This window comes from Pseudophryne corroboree, chromosome 6, assembly GCF_028390025.1.
Source record: "Pseudophryne corroboree isolate aPseCor3 chromosome 6, aPseCor3.hap2, whole genome shotgun sequence".
NCBI lineage: Eukaryota > Metazoa > Chordata > Amphibia > Anura > Myobatrachidae > Pseudophryne > Pseudophryne corroboree.
In genome coordinates this window covers 587531276-587545960 of record NC_086449.1, presented here as the reverse complement: position 1 = coordinate 587545960, position 14685 = coordinate 587531276, and the positions used below count along the sequence as shown (strand labels likewise).

The 14685-nt window shown below is 45.8% G+C and overlaps 1 long non-coding RNA gene across 1 annotated transcript in view; it reads left to right on the top strand.

The window, feature by feature from the left end:
- Window positions 1-1856, top strand: part of LOC134933031 (uncharacterized) — an 88685-nt gene extending 86829 nt beyond the window's left edge. The window contains exon 2 of the long non-coding RNA XR_010179570.1: window positions 1404-1856. This is a non-coding gene — a long non-coding RNA (uncharacterized LOC134933031). The remainder of the gene's footprint in view (window positions 1-1403) is intronic.
- The last annotated feature ends 12829 nt before the right edge of the window (window positions 1857-14685 follow it).

Here is a 14685-nt window from a genome sequence, read left to right as displayed (position 1 = left end):
CCTGGGGAGCTTCCTCTCAGCGGAGCTGTGGAGAGAAAATGGCGCTGGTGAGTGCTGAGGAAGAAGCCCCGCACCCTCAGCGGCGGGCTTCTGTCCCGCGTTTTTGTGTAAAAATATGGCGGGGGCCCATGCATATATACAGTGCCCAACTGTATATATGCCCACTTTTGCCAAGAGGTCTCTAATTGCTGCCCAGGGCGCCCCGCCCCCTGCGCCCTGCACCCTACAGTGACCAGAGTATGTGGGTATAGTGTGGGAGCAATGGCGCACAGCTGCAGTGCTGTGCGCTACCTCATATGAAGACTTGAGTCTTCTGCCGCCGATTTCGAAGTCTTCTTGCTTCTGTCACCGGCTTCTGTCTTCCGGCTCTGCAAGGGGGACGGCGGCGCGGCTCCGGGATCGGACGACCAAGGGTGCGATCCTGTGTACGATCCCTCTGGAGCTAATGGTGTCCAGTAGCCTAAGAAGCAGGACCTATCTTCAGTGAGTAGGGCTGCTTCTCTCCCCTCAGTCCCACGTAGCAGAGAGTCTGTTGCCAGCAGATCTCTCTGAAAATAAAAAAAACCTTACAAAATACTTTCTTTTTAGCAAGCTCAGGAGAGCTCACTAAGTAGCACCCAGCTCGTCCGGGCACAGATTCAAACTGAGGTCTGGAGGAGGGACATAGAGGGAGGAGCCAGAGCACACCAGTATCCAAATTCTTTCTTAAAGTGCCCTGTCTCCTGCGGAGCTCGTCTATTCCCCATGGTCCTTACGGAGTCCCCAGCATCCACTAGGACATTAGAGAAATAGGAAATTATATTCCAAAACAGCTGCATTGTACCCCAAAAGGAAGGTGGGAGCCACAAGTGTTTGTAGAATGCACAGCATCTGTAGGTAGGGACAGACAAAAATATAAATGTGTCTGCAGTGTCTTCACAATAACTTTATTTTTGTTCCAGTGGATCTTTTCTCAGTATATAACATCAAGCCTGCGAACTATTGGAACATTACAAGGATGTTTTCTATCACTAAATGAATGAACCTAGACCAGTGTTAAAATAGAATTACTTGTCGATAGAGCTCTCTGATTGTGTACTTCCCAGTTATTTATTCATTCATACCGGTTTATACAAAGCATTGGCATACTTGTCAGTGTTTTATAGGTTTGAGAGTAAATTGCTGAGTACAGAAAAGTGACCTTCAGGTGCACATTTAAGAATTGGTCACATAACCAGGCCCAGCTAAAAGGCCACCTCCTTATCAGTGAGCATTTAAATAAGCCTGCTTCATGATTCTCAGGTTCTGTTGTGTTATTTGGTTGACTGCAGTGTCTAACTGCTGCCTCCTCCTGTTCCTTGTACTTGGGATCTTCTTCCAGTTTCCTGGTACCCAGCTTCTCACTTCCAGCTCTTTTTTTCCAGATATCCTCTTGACTCATTGTCATCTGTTCATTCTTCAAGGGATATCCTCGGTCTCTTTGTCATCTGTTCCTGTCGGTTATGTCGGATACTGACATGGGACACTGCAACTTGCATGGTGTCAGCAGCAAGGTGCATACTGTACCTCAGTGAGGTGGTCCCTGATGAAAACGTGTACCACCTTACATTCTGCACAGCTGTATTGAGAAGAGTAAACAGGAAAAAAAACACACGGAAAAAAGCTTACATGCTTCAGAATTCCTGATATAAAGATATGGCCCAAAATGAATCATGCATGAAATTCAATGCCCAAAAGATACCCACTGCAACATACAATAGCACGGCTAGAAAACAGCAGCAACAAGATACCACACTCAAACTGGTGGCAGTTCTACTATGACTCTCAACGCAAATGAAATCCAGAACATGCTAATTAAAACTACTCCATCATCAGCATCTCCTACTTTACTTCCTTAACAGGTGCTCAATCCAAATTAATTACTTTCCAATCAAGACACAGTTTCTTATACAGGTTGAGTATCCCTTATCCAAAATGCTTGGGACTAGAGGAATTTTGGATATCGGATTTTTCCGTATTTTGGAATAATTGCATACCATAATGAGATATCATGGTGATGGGACCCAAGTCTAAGCACAGAATGCATTTATGTCACATATACACCTTATACACACAGCCTGAAGGTAATTTTAGCCAATATTTTTTATAACTTTGTGCATTAAACAAAGTGTGTGTACGTTCACACAATTCATTTATGTTTCATATACACCTTATACACACAGCCTGAAGGTCATTTAATACAATATTTTTAATAACTGAGTATTAAACAAAGTTTGTGTACATTGAGCCATCAAAAAACAAAAGGTTTCACTATCTCACTCTCACTCAAAAAAGTCCGTATTTCGGAATATTCCGTATTTCGGAGTATTTGGATATGGGATACTCAACCTGTATATGTTTTTTGCTCGCTTCCTTTATGGAAAGTCCTCATAGGATTTTTCAAGTGAGCCAGGGTGTGCCTCTTCTGTAGGTAGCCTCTGGAGTTCTTTTGTTCAGTCAGTACAATGGACTAGTATGTGGTGCAATTCAAGGATACGGTATCAGTACTACAATGGAACGATATTCTAGTTGCAACACTGGGCAGCATTACTGCTTCACAGCCCTACGGTCCTGAGTTTATTTCCTGTCCAAGGAACTATGGGGTATATGCAATTGCGGTCGAATTCCCGAAATTGTCGAATTTCGGGTATTTTTCGCCAAAAAAAAAATTTCGTCAATGCAATTCAGTGCTTTCCGTCAAAAAAAACGGACTTTCAAAATTCGACTTTTTGAAATTCGACTTTTTGCAAATTCGACTTTTCTGCAATGATACAAGTGCTGCAATTCGACAAAAGCATATTCAATTCAAGTTTGGAAATTCGACAGCAGTGCTTTTAGACAGCAAATTCGTCATTTTCAATCCGCCACACTTTGGAGGGTGAAACCAATAAAAAAAATTTAAAACATGCTTTTTTTGTGGGGTTTTTTCGTGGTAATATCAGATCTATTTATATTAGAAGGGATTAGGTACTTGGTTTGTCTTTTTGGGAGGCACAAGTATTATTTATATATTTTTAAAAATAATATTTTTTTTTTTTTTTTTTTTTTAATAGATGGAATGGTGAAATCCCTGAAAAAAATGGCGTGGGGTCCCCCCTCCAAAGCATAACCAGCCTCGGGCTCTTCGAGCTGGTTCTAAAAATGCGGGGAAAAAATTGACAGGGGATCCCCCGTATTTTTAAAACCAGCACCGGGCTCTGCGCCTGGTGCTGGTGCAAAAAATACGGGGGACAAAACGAGTAGGGGTCCCCCGTATTTTTTACACCAGCATCGGGCTCCACTAGCTGGACAGATAATGCCACAGCCGGGGGTCACTTTTATACAGTGCCCTGCGGCCATGGCATTAAATATCCAACTAGTCACCCCTGGCCGGGGTACCCTGGGGGAGTGGGGACCCCTTCAATCAAGGGGTCCCCCCCCCCAGCCACCCAAGGGCCAGGGGTGAAGCCCGAGGCTGTCCCCCCCATCCAAGGGCTGCGGATGGGAGGCTGATAGCCTTGGTAAAATGTCAAGAATATTGTTTTTTCCAGAAGAACTACAAGTCCCAGCAAGCCTCCCCCGCAAGCTGGTACTTGGAGAACCACAAGTACCAGCATGCGGGAGAAAAACGGGCCCGCTGGTACCTGTAGTTCTAATAAGATCATACGTGTGAGCGCACATATATTAAAAAATGTGGTTAATTAGGCTGCTGGTTAGATAAATAAAAATACTTTTATTATTATATTTAAAAACCATCAAAATGGAAATCACAGAATGAATTTATACATATATCCCCGCTATGGCCAATTGGACTTCATGTGATTAGTATTAAGCATGCATGCCTGTGGAGTTAGTTGGTTAGTTAGAACAAATCATAGTTCTTATATACAGTCCTGGTCGTTAGTACTGTTCAGTCCCTTCAGTGAATTTTTGGTAGTGCTGTTAGTATGTAATTGATTACAGGAACCAAAGGTTGTCCCTTAATATATTTTAATAGCACAGTCCATGAGAACAGCTTTCCTCAGGTAATGTTATATGTTACCAGTTGCACTGGTTGGGAGTGTGATACTGATGGTTTGTTTATAATCAGTTATTCCCCCGTCGTGACACTCGTATGGGCAATGCTTACCCTCCCACTCTGCGGCGGTTCACGTGTCCACGGCTGGGTTGAATCACACTGAGGGCAAGAACTTTGTCCAACTTGGCGGTAACACGCTCCAAGCGTGGGATTCAGCAGGGAGCGCTCGGCCGCGCGTCGCGGCTTCCGGATTGAGCGGTGCTTCCGGTTTCCGATGCGCTCCACCTGCGTTCCACTTGACGCTGTTAAGTCACCCGACGCGTTTCTCCGCCTTTTTTGGGTGGCGGTTTCTTCAGAGGTTTCAACCTCTGAAGAAACCGCCACCCAAAAAAGGCGGAGAAACGCGTCAGGTGACTTAACAGCGTCAAGTGGAACGCAGGTGGAGCGCATCGGAAACCGGAAGCCGGAAGCACCGCTCAATCCGGAAGCCGCGACGCGCGGCCGAGCGCTCCCTGCTGAATCCCACGCTTGGAGCGTGTTACCGCCAAGTTGGACAAAGTTCTTGCCCTCAGTGTGATTCAACCCAGCCGTGGACACGTGAACCGCCGCAGAGTGGGAGGGTAAGCATTGCCCATACGAATGTCACGACGGGGGAATAACTGATTATAAACAAACCATCAGTATCACACTCCCAACCAGTGCAACTGGTAACATATAACATTACCTGAGGAAAGCTGTTCTCATGGACTGTGCTATTAAAATATATTAAGGGACAACCTTTGGTTCCTGTAATCAATTACATACTAACAGCACTACCAAAAATTCACTGAAGGGACTGAACAGTACTAACGACCAGGACTGTATATAAGAACTATGATTTGTTCTAACTAACCAACTAACTCCACAGGCATGCATGCTTAATACTAATCACATGAAGTCCAATTGGCCATAGCGGGGATATATGTATAAATTCATTCTGTGATTTCCATTTTGATGGTTTTTAAATATATTCTTTTATGTATTCAGTCTGCTTTATAATAATAAAAGTATTTTTATTTATCTAACCAGCAGCCTAATTAACCACATTTTTTAATATATGTGCGCTCACACGTATGATCTTATTATAATTGTTTAGGTACAGTGTTTCCTTATTTAGGAGGACTTCCAGATCCTTCTTGTGTGAGCTGCAATTAATTGAAAGTATAATAAACATAGCGCCCATTGTATATTATCTATTACCTGTAGTTCTACTGGAAAAAAAATACCCAAATAAAAACAGGACACACACACCGTGACAGTAAAACTTTATTTCATACGTCGACACACACATACTTACCTATGTTCACACGCCGACATCGGTCCTCTTCTCCAAGTAGAATCCACGGATACCTGAAAAGAAAAGATCAATATACTCACCTCAGCCAGGGTCCAGAGATAAATCCACGTACTTGTTAAAAAAAACAAACCGGACACCCGTACCATGCCGGACTGAAAGGGGTCCCATGCTTACACATGGGACCCCATACCCCGAATGCAGAGAGACCTCTCAGAGTGACAGCTGTCACAGAAAGGTCTCTAAAGCCAATCAGGAATCGCAACTTCGTTGCGCTCACCTGATTGGCTGTGCGCTGCCTGAACTCAGACAGCGCATCGCACAGCTCCGTCCATTACTTTCAATGGTGGGAACTTAGCGGCTAGCGGTGAGGTCACCCGCCGGTCAGCGGCTGACCGCGGGTAACCCCCGCAGACGGCAAAGTTCTCACCATTGAAAGTAATGGAGAGGCTTTGCGATGCGCTGTCTGACAGCTCAGACAGCGCACAGCCAATCAGGTGAGCGCCACGGAAGTAGCGCTTCCTGATTGGCTGAAGGGACTTCAGTGACAGGAGTCACGTGGTGTCCCGGCATTCGGGGAAAGGGGTCTGATGTGAAAGCATGGGACCCCTTTCAGTCCGGTGGTACGAGTGTTCGTTTTTTTTTTTTAACAAGTACGTGGATGTATCTCTGGACGTGGATGTACCTCTGGACGCTGGAAGGTGAGTATAATTTTTTTCACAGGTACCCTCGGATCGTCGGAGACGGTGGCAGTCGGCGTGTCAACATAGGTAAGTATGTGTGTGTCGGCAGTGTGTAATAAAGTTTTACTGTCACTGTGTCTGTGTACTGTTTTTATTTGGGTATTTTTTTTCCAGTAGAACTACAGGTACCAGCGGGCCCGGTTTTCTCCCGCATGCTGGTACTTGTGGTTCTCCAAGTACCAGCTTGCGGGGGAGGCTTGCTGGGACTTGTAGTACTGCTGGAAAAAACAATATTCTTGTCATTTTTCTCAAGGCTATCAGCCTCCCATCCGCAGCCATTGGATGGGGGGGGACAGCCTCGGGCTTCACCCCTGGCCCTTGGGTGGCTGGGGGGGGGACCCCTTGATTGAAGGGGTCCCCACTCCCCCAGGGTACCCCGGCCAGGGTTGACTAGTTGGATATTTAATGCCACGGCCGCAGGGCACTGTATAAAAGTGACCCCCGGCTGTGGCATTATCTGTCCAGCTAGTGGAGCCTGATGCTGGTGTAAAAAATACGGGGGACCCCTACTCTTTTTGTCCCCCGTATTTTTTGCACCAGCACCAGGCGCAGAGCCCGGTGCTGGTTTTAAAAATACGGGGGATCCCTGCCCAATTTTCCCCCGCATTTTTAGAACCAGGACCAGCTCGAAGAGCCCGAGGCTGGTTATGCTTTGAAGGGGGGACCCCACGCCATTTTTTATACGGGTTTTTCCCATTTTTTTAAATCGCGGCAAAATCCGGCAAATCGGCCGTTTTTCGCCCGCGGGACTTTCGAATACGTTTTTCATTGAATATGGTGAATTCCGGCAGCCACCTGCCGGAATTCACCTGTCGAATTGTGTCGAATTAAAAAATGGCGATTATTTGCCGCGATTCGCCGTGAATTGCATATACCCCTATGTGTAGAGTTTGTATGTTCTCAGTGTTTATGTGGGTTTTTCTTCAAGCAATCTTGTTACCATCCACATGCCATAAACATACTCATAGGTTTATTGGTTTCTGACAAAAAAAATGAACCCTGGTGCGGAAATGTGATATAGATTGTAAGTTCCATTGGGACAGGGACTGATGTGAATGACTGAAAGATGCTCTGTAAAGCGCTGCATAATAGGTGTTAACTATATAAAGAAAGATAGGCACTTACTACAATGGTGCTTGAAAGTTTGTGAACCCTTCAGAATTTTCTATTTTTCTGCTAAATTTGGCCTAAAACTACTTCCGATATTCACACAATTCCTAAAAGCAGATCAACTAAAATCAAACAAAATGATACAAAAAAAAATAAAAAAAATAATGAGACATGGTAATTTTTTTTATTGAAGAAAATGATGCAATATCACGTATCTGTGAGTGTGAAAAGTATGTGAACCTTTGCTTTCGGTATCTGGTATGACCCCCTTGTGCAGCAATAAGTGCATGTAAACATTTCCAGTAATTGATTAGTCCTGAACATAGTCTTGGAGGAAGTTTACCCCATTCCTTCGTACAAAACAGCTTCAACTCTGTTATGTTGGCAAGTTTCCTTCCATGAACTGCTCGCTTCTGGTCCTTCCACAAAATTTCGATTGGATTAACGTCAGGACTTTGACATGGTCATTCAAAAACTTCTTCTTTAACCATTCTTTGGTTAAATTACTTGTGTGCTTTGGGTCGTTGTCTTGCATGACATACTTTCTCTTGAGATGCAACTCACAGACAGACAGATGTCCTGACAGATTCCTTTAGAATATGCTGGTATAATTCATAATTCATTGTCGCATCAATGATGGCAATTTATCCTGGGCCAGATGCAGCAAAACAGGCCCAAACAATAATACCACCACCGTGTTTTACAGATGGTATAAAAGGTTTTTATGCTGGAATGCAGTGTTCTTTCTCCAAATATAACGCTTCTCATTTAAACCAAAAAGCTTCTTTTTGGAGAACATTGGCGTTCTCCTTGCGATCCATCCACGTACACCATTGTTGTTTAGTGTCCTACAGATGGTGGACTCATGAACATTAACATTAGCTAATGTGAGAAAGGTCTTCAGTTTTTTAGAGGTTACCTGGGTTCCTGTGAGAAAGGTCTTCAGTTTTTTAGAGGTTACCTGGGTTCCTGTGTGACCTTGCAAACTATTAGACGCCTTGCTCTTGGTGTGATCTTTGTTGGTCGATTCTACACAATCTGTCTGACTGTTGATTGGTGGAGTACAAAGTAGATGGTTTTGTAACCTTTTCCAGCCTGATGTGCATCCACAACTCTTCCTCTGAGGTCCTCAGAAATCTTTGTTTATGGCATGATACACTTCCACAAACATGTGTTGTGAACATCAGACTTTGATAGATCCCTGTTCTTTAAATAGAAAGGTTGTCCACTCACACCTGATTGTTATCCCATAGATTGAAAATGGTCGTCTCCAATTTCACCTTCAAAATATCTGCTAAACCTAAAGGTCCACATACTTTTGACACTCACAGATATGTGATTGGTTAATTTTACTCAAAAAAAATTAGCATATGTCTAATTTTTTTTGTCTCATTTGACTAGGTACTTTTTATCAACTTTTAGAACTTGTATTGAAAATCTGAGGTAGTTTTAGGTCAAATTTTAGCAGAAATATAGAAAATTCTGAACTGTTCACAAACTTTCAAGCACTACTGTATTTTATTTTTTTGATCATCCGAACAATTGGGTAGATTTTTTGACTTGGAATGGCCTGATGTTGGTAGCACAGACTATGCTGTTTTTTTTGTTTGTTTGTTGTGTTTTAAAGTTGCCAATTTTCTGCCACACCACACTGAATTTGCATATCTCTAACAATGAAGATGAGGTAATCAGGATAAACCGTAGGAAATATGCACAGGTGCCCACACAGTTCACTACACCATCAAACAGGCAGATTACTCGATTGTTGGCAAATTGGGCCAATAATTGGAGAGTGTGTAACTAGCTTTAAGCTAGCTACACACTGGCAGATTTGTTTTGGTCGGCTCGACAATCGGACAATTTTTTTCAGGAAACTGTAGGCACCAATATCTGAGCTACACACAAAGATTTTTTTTTTTCAGTCACCAATTTTCTGCCACATCACACTGCATTTGCATATGACATAGTGACAGGAAAACACAGGAAATATGGGCAGATTATTGAGAATGCACACACACTGCTAGGTATCGGGCGATTGTGGCAGAGAGTTTTGGTTTAGGATGACAGATAGCAAAATCGATCGCTCGTGTGTGTGCGCAAGATTTTTCAGAATTATCGTCAAAACGATCGTTTGTACACACTATATGATAAATCAGGCCAATGTCCCAATTATTGGCAAATCGAACCAATAATTGTATAGTGTGTACTTAGCTTAACCCTCTCACAGGGTCTCCAGTCTGAATTAAAGACCGATTGGCCTCACTCAAGTTGCCTCCCTCCTTAGAAAACTGGATTTCTATGTGCAATAGAGTGGACATTTGCTTCCAGAACATTCTCTGGAAATAGTGCAAGGATTTCAGCCATTGGTTAAATAGGCAACTTGTGTTCATCAGGGGATCCTATACAACTGGGGCCCTCTCATGCCTCTCAGTTTGGGACTGTCCCATCAACTGCGTTTCTCCACGTGATTTTTTCCATTTTCACACAGAGGCACAAGCAATGTCAGAGAAAATAATGGAAATCTTTTGCAAGCTTTTTCCATTCTTCCTCCTCAAGGCCCCCCGCAAGAGAAAAAAAATATGGTTTGGCCGGGTCCCAGTTGCGAGCCAGCCCCCCACGTGTTTAATGGTGGCCGCGGCACTGAAAGGAATAACCACGTGCTGCAGCACCATAATTAAAAAGACAATAGGCACCCTGTGTAAATATATTACATACACCAGGCGCGGGGTGGTTTAATAATAAAATGTTATGTTTGCACTGCAGTCCTGAGGGCTGTAGCACAATGCGGTGGATCAGTAGGTTAACCCCCGGTGCTCCAGGGGAGAAGGGAGCCGCTGCAGCATGATCTGTGCCACACGTGGGGACCAGGCTAGCCAGCTCCCTGTTTTCGGCAGGCAAAAGTGTGTGCACTGATTGTTGAGGTCCTGGAGCTTCGCTCCCAATGCCTCAGCGCTACAGGGAGGCAGAGAGCCACGGAAGCTGGGACAAGTGTCCCGAGCTGCAGGGCTTTAAATGGAAGCAGAGCTGCCGCTGGGAGGCTGGGAACCAGTACAGGGGTGACTGTTCCAGGCTGTGGACCGGAGCCTAGCTCCCAGCGCCCAGCACAACCGGATGTCACGTGTTTTGGTTAGCCAATAAGAAAGATCTGGATAAATCCGAACTCGCGTTAACTCTGGCGTTAAGAGCCGAGTACATCTCTAAATAGGAAATTTCACATGGCACATTAATATATGCAAAATTGCATTTATGCAACTAAACAATGCCCATATGCAGGGCATAATAAGAATTTACTTACCGATAATTCTATTTCTCATAGTCCGTAGTGGATGCTGGGGACTCCGAAAGGACCATGGGGAATAGCGGCTCCGCAGGAGACTGGGCACAAAAGTAAAAGCTTTAGGACTACCTGGTGTGCACTGGCTCCTCCCCCTATGACCCTCCTCCAAGCCTCAGTTAGGATACTGTGCCCGGACGAGCGTACACAATAAGGAAGGATTTTGAATCCCGGGTAAGACTCATACCAGCCACACCAATCACACCGTACAACTTGTGATTTGAACCCAGTTCACAGCATGATAACAGAGGAGCCTCTGAAAAGATGGCTCACAACAATAATAACCCGATTTTTGTAACAATAACTATGTACAAGTATTGCAGACAATCCGCACTTGGGATGGGCGCCCAGCATCCACTACGGACTATGAGAAATAGAATTATCGGTAAGTAAATTCTTATTTTCTCTAACGTCCTAGTGGATGCTGGGGACTCCGAAAGGACCATGGGGATTATACCAAAGCTCCCAAACGGGCGGGAGAGTGCGGATGACTCTGCAGCACCGAATGAGAGAACTCCAGGTCCTCCTCAGCCAGGGTATCAAATTTGTAGAATTTTGCAAACGTATTTGCCCCTGACCAAGTAGCTGCTCGGCAAAGTTGTAAAGCCGAGACCCCTCGGGCAGCCGCACAAGATGAGCCCACTTTCCGTGTGGAATGGGCTTTTACAGATTTTGGCTGTGGCAGGCCTGCCACAGAATGTGCAAGCTGAACTGTACTACAAATCCAACGAGCAATCGTCTGCTTAGAAGCAGGGGCACCCAGCTTGTTGGGTGCATACAGGATAAACAGCGAGTCAGATTTTCTGACTCCAGCCGTCCTGGAAACCTATATTTTCAGGGCCCTGACTACGTCCAGCAACTTGGAATCCTCCAAGTCCCTAGTAGCCGCAGGCACCACAATAGGCTGGTTTAAGTGAAATGCTGAAACCACCTTAGGGAGAAATTGAGGACGACTCCTCAATTCTGCCCTGTCCGTATGAAAAATTAGGTAAGGGCTTTTATAGGATAAAGCCGCCAATTCTGATACACGCCTGGCTGAAGCCAGGGCTAACAGCATTACCACTTTCCATGTGAGATATTTTAAGTCCACAGTGGTGAGTGGTTCAAACCAATGTGATTTTAGGAATCCCAAAACTACATTGAGATCCCAAGGTGCCACTGGAGGCACAAAAGGAGGCTGTATATGCAGTACCCCCTTGACAAACGTCTGAACTTCAGGAACTGAAGCTAGTTCTTTTTGGAAGAATATCGACAGGGCCGAAATTTGAACCTTAATGGACCCTAATTTGAGGCCCATAGACAGTCCTGTTTGCAGGAAATGCAGGAATCGACCCAGTTGAAATTCCTCTGTAGGGGCCTTCCTGGCCTCACACCACGCAACATATTTACGCCAAATACGGTGATAATGTTGCACAGTTACATCCTTCCTGGCTTTGATCAGGGTAGGGATAACTTCATCCGGAATGCCTTTTTCCTTCAGGATCCGGCGTTCAACCGCCATGCCGTCAAACGCAGCCGCGGTAAGTCTTGGAACAGACATGGTCCCTGCTGGAGCAGGTCCTTTCTTAGAGGTAGAGGCCACGGGTCTTCCGTGAGCATCTCTTGAATTTCCGGGTACCAAGTCCTTCTTGGCCAATCCGGAGCCACGAGTATAGTCTTTACACCTCTCCTTCTTATGATTCTCAGTACCTTGGGTATGAGAGGCAGAGGAGGGAACACATATACTGACTGGTACACCCACGGTGTTACCAGAGCGTCCACAGCTATTGCCTGAGGGTCCCTTGACCTGGCGCAATATCTGTCCAGTTTTTTGTTGAGGCGGGACGCCATCATGTCCACCTTTGGTTTTTCCCAACGGTTCACAATCATGTGGAAGACTTCTGGGTGAAGTCCCCACTCCCCCGGGTGAAGATCGTGTCTGCTGAGGAAGTCTGCTTCCCAGTTGTCCACTCCCGGAATGAACACTGCTGACAGTGCTATCACATGATTTTCCGCCCAGCGAAGAATCCTTGCAACTTCCGTCATTGCCCTCCTGCTTCTTGTGCCGCCCTGTCTGTTTACGTGGGCGACTGCCGTGATGTTGTCCGACTGGATCAACACCGGCTGACCCTGAAGCAGAGGCCTTGCCTGACTTAGGGCATTGTAAATGGCCCTTAGTTCCAGGATATTTATGTGAAGTGACGTTTCCATGCTTGACCACAAGCCCTGGAAATTTTTTCCCTGTGTGACTGCTCCCCAGCCTCTCAGGCTGGCATCCGTGGTCACTAGGACCCAATCCTGAATGCCGAATCTGCGGCCCTCTAGGAGATGAGCACTCTGTAACCACCACAGGAGAGACACCCTTGTCCTTGGAGACAGGGTTATCCGCTGATGCATTTGAAGATGCGATCCGGACCATTTGTCCAGCAGATCCCACTGAAAAGTTCTTGCGTGGAATCTGCCGAATGGAATCGCTTCGTAAGAAGCCACCATCTTTCCCAGGACCCTTGTGCATTGATGCACTGACACTTGGCCTGGTCTTAGGAGGTTCCTGACTAGGTCGGATAACTCCCTGGCTTTCTCCTCCGGGAGAAACACCTTTTTCTGTACTGTGTCCAGAATCATCCCTAGGAACAGCAGACGTGTCGTCGGAATCAGCTGCGATTTTGGAATATTTAGAATCCATCCGTGCTGTCGTAGTACTACTTGAGATAGTGCTACTCCGACCTCTAACTGTTCTCTGGACCTTTCCCTTATCAGGAGATCGTCCAAGTAAGGGATAATTAAGACGCCTTTTCTTCGAAGAAGAATCATCATTTCGGCCATTACCTTGGTAAAGACCCGGGGTGCCGTGGACAATCCAAACGGCAGCGTCTGAAACTGATAGTGACAGTTCTGTACCACAAACCTGAGGTACCCTTGGTGAGAAGGGCAAATTGGGACATGGAGGTAAGCATCCTTGATGTCCAGAGACACCATATAGTCCCCTTCTTCCAGGTTCGCTATCACTGCTCTGAGTGACTCCATCTTGAACTTGAACCTTTTTATGTAAGTGTTCAAGGATTTCAGATTTAAAATGGGTCTCACCGAGCCGTCCGGCTTCGGTACCACAAACAGCGTGGAATAATACCCCTTTCCCTGTTGTAGGAGGGGTACCTTGATTATCACCTGCTGGGAATACAGCTTGTGAATGGCTTCCAATACCGCCTCCCTGTCGGGGGGAGACGTTGGTAAAGCAGACTTCAGGAACCGGCGAGGGGGAGACGTCTCGAATTCCAATTTGTACCCCTGAGATACTACCTGCAGGATCCAGGGGTCCACTTGCGAGTGAGCCCACTGCGCGCTGAAATTCTTGAGACGGGCCCCCACCGTGCCTGAGTCCGCTTGTAAGGCCCCAGCGTCATGCTGAGGACTTGGCAGAAGCGGGGGAGGGCTTCTGTTCGTGGGAAGAGGCTGTCTGCTGCAGTCTTTTTCCCCTTCCTCTGCCCCCGGGCAGATATGAGTGGCCTTTTGCCCGCTTGCCCTTATGGGGACGAAAGGACTGAGCCTGAAAAGACGGTATCTTTTTCTGCTGAGAGGTGACCTGGGGTAAAAAGGTGGATTTCCCAGCCGTTGCCGTGGCCACCAGGTCCGATAGACCGACCCCAAATAACTCCTCCCCTTTATACGGCAATACTTCCATATGCCGTTTGGAATCCGCATCACCTGACCACTGTCGCGTCCATAACCCTCTTCTGGCAGAAATGGACATCGCACTTACTCTTGATGCCAGAGTGCAAATATCCCTCTGTGCATCTCGCATATATAGAAATGCATCCTTTAAATGCTCTATAGTCAATAATATATTGACCCTGTCCAGGGTATCAATATTTTCAGTCAGGGAATCCGACCAAGCCACCCCAGCACTGCACATCCAGGCTGAGGCGATTGCTGGTCGCAGTATAATACCAGTATGTGTGTATATACTTTTTAGGATATTTTCCAGCTTCCTATCAGCTGGTTCCTTGAGGGCGGCCGTATCAGGAGACGGTAACGCCACTTGTTTTGATAAGCGTGTGAGCGCCTTATCTACCCTAGGGGGTGTTTCCCAACGTGCCCTAACCTCTGGCGGGAAAGGGTATAATGCCAATAATTTTTTAGAAATTAGCTGTTTTTTATCGGGGGAAACCCA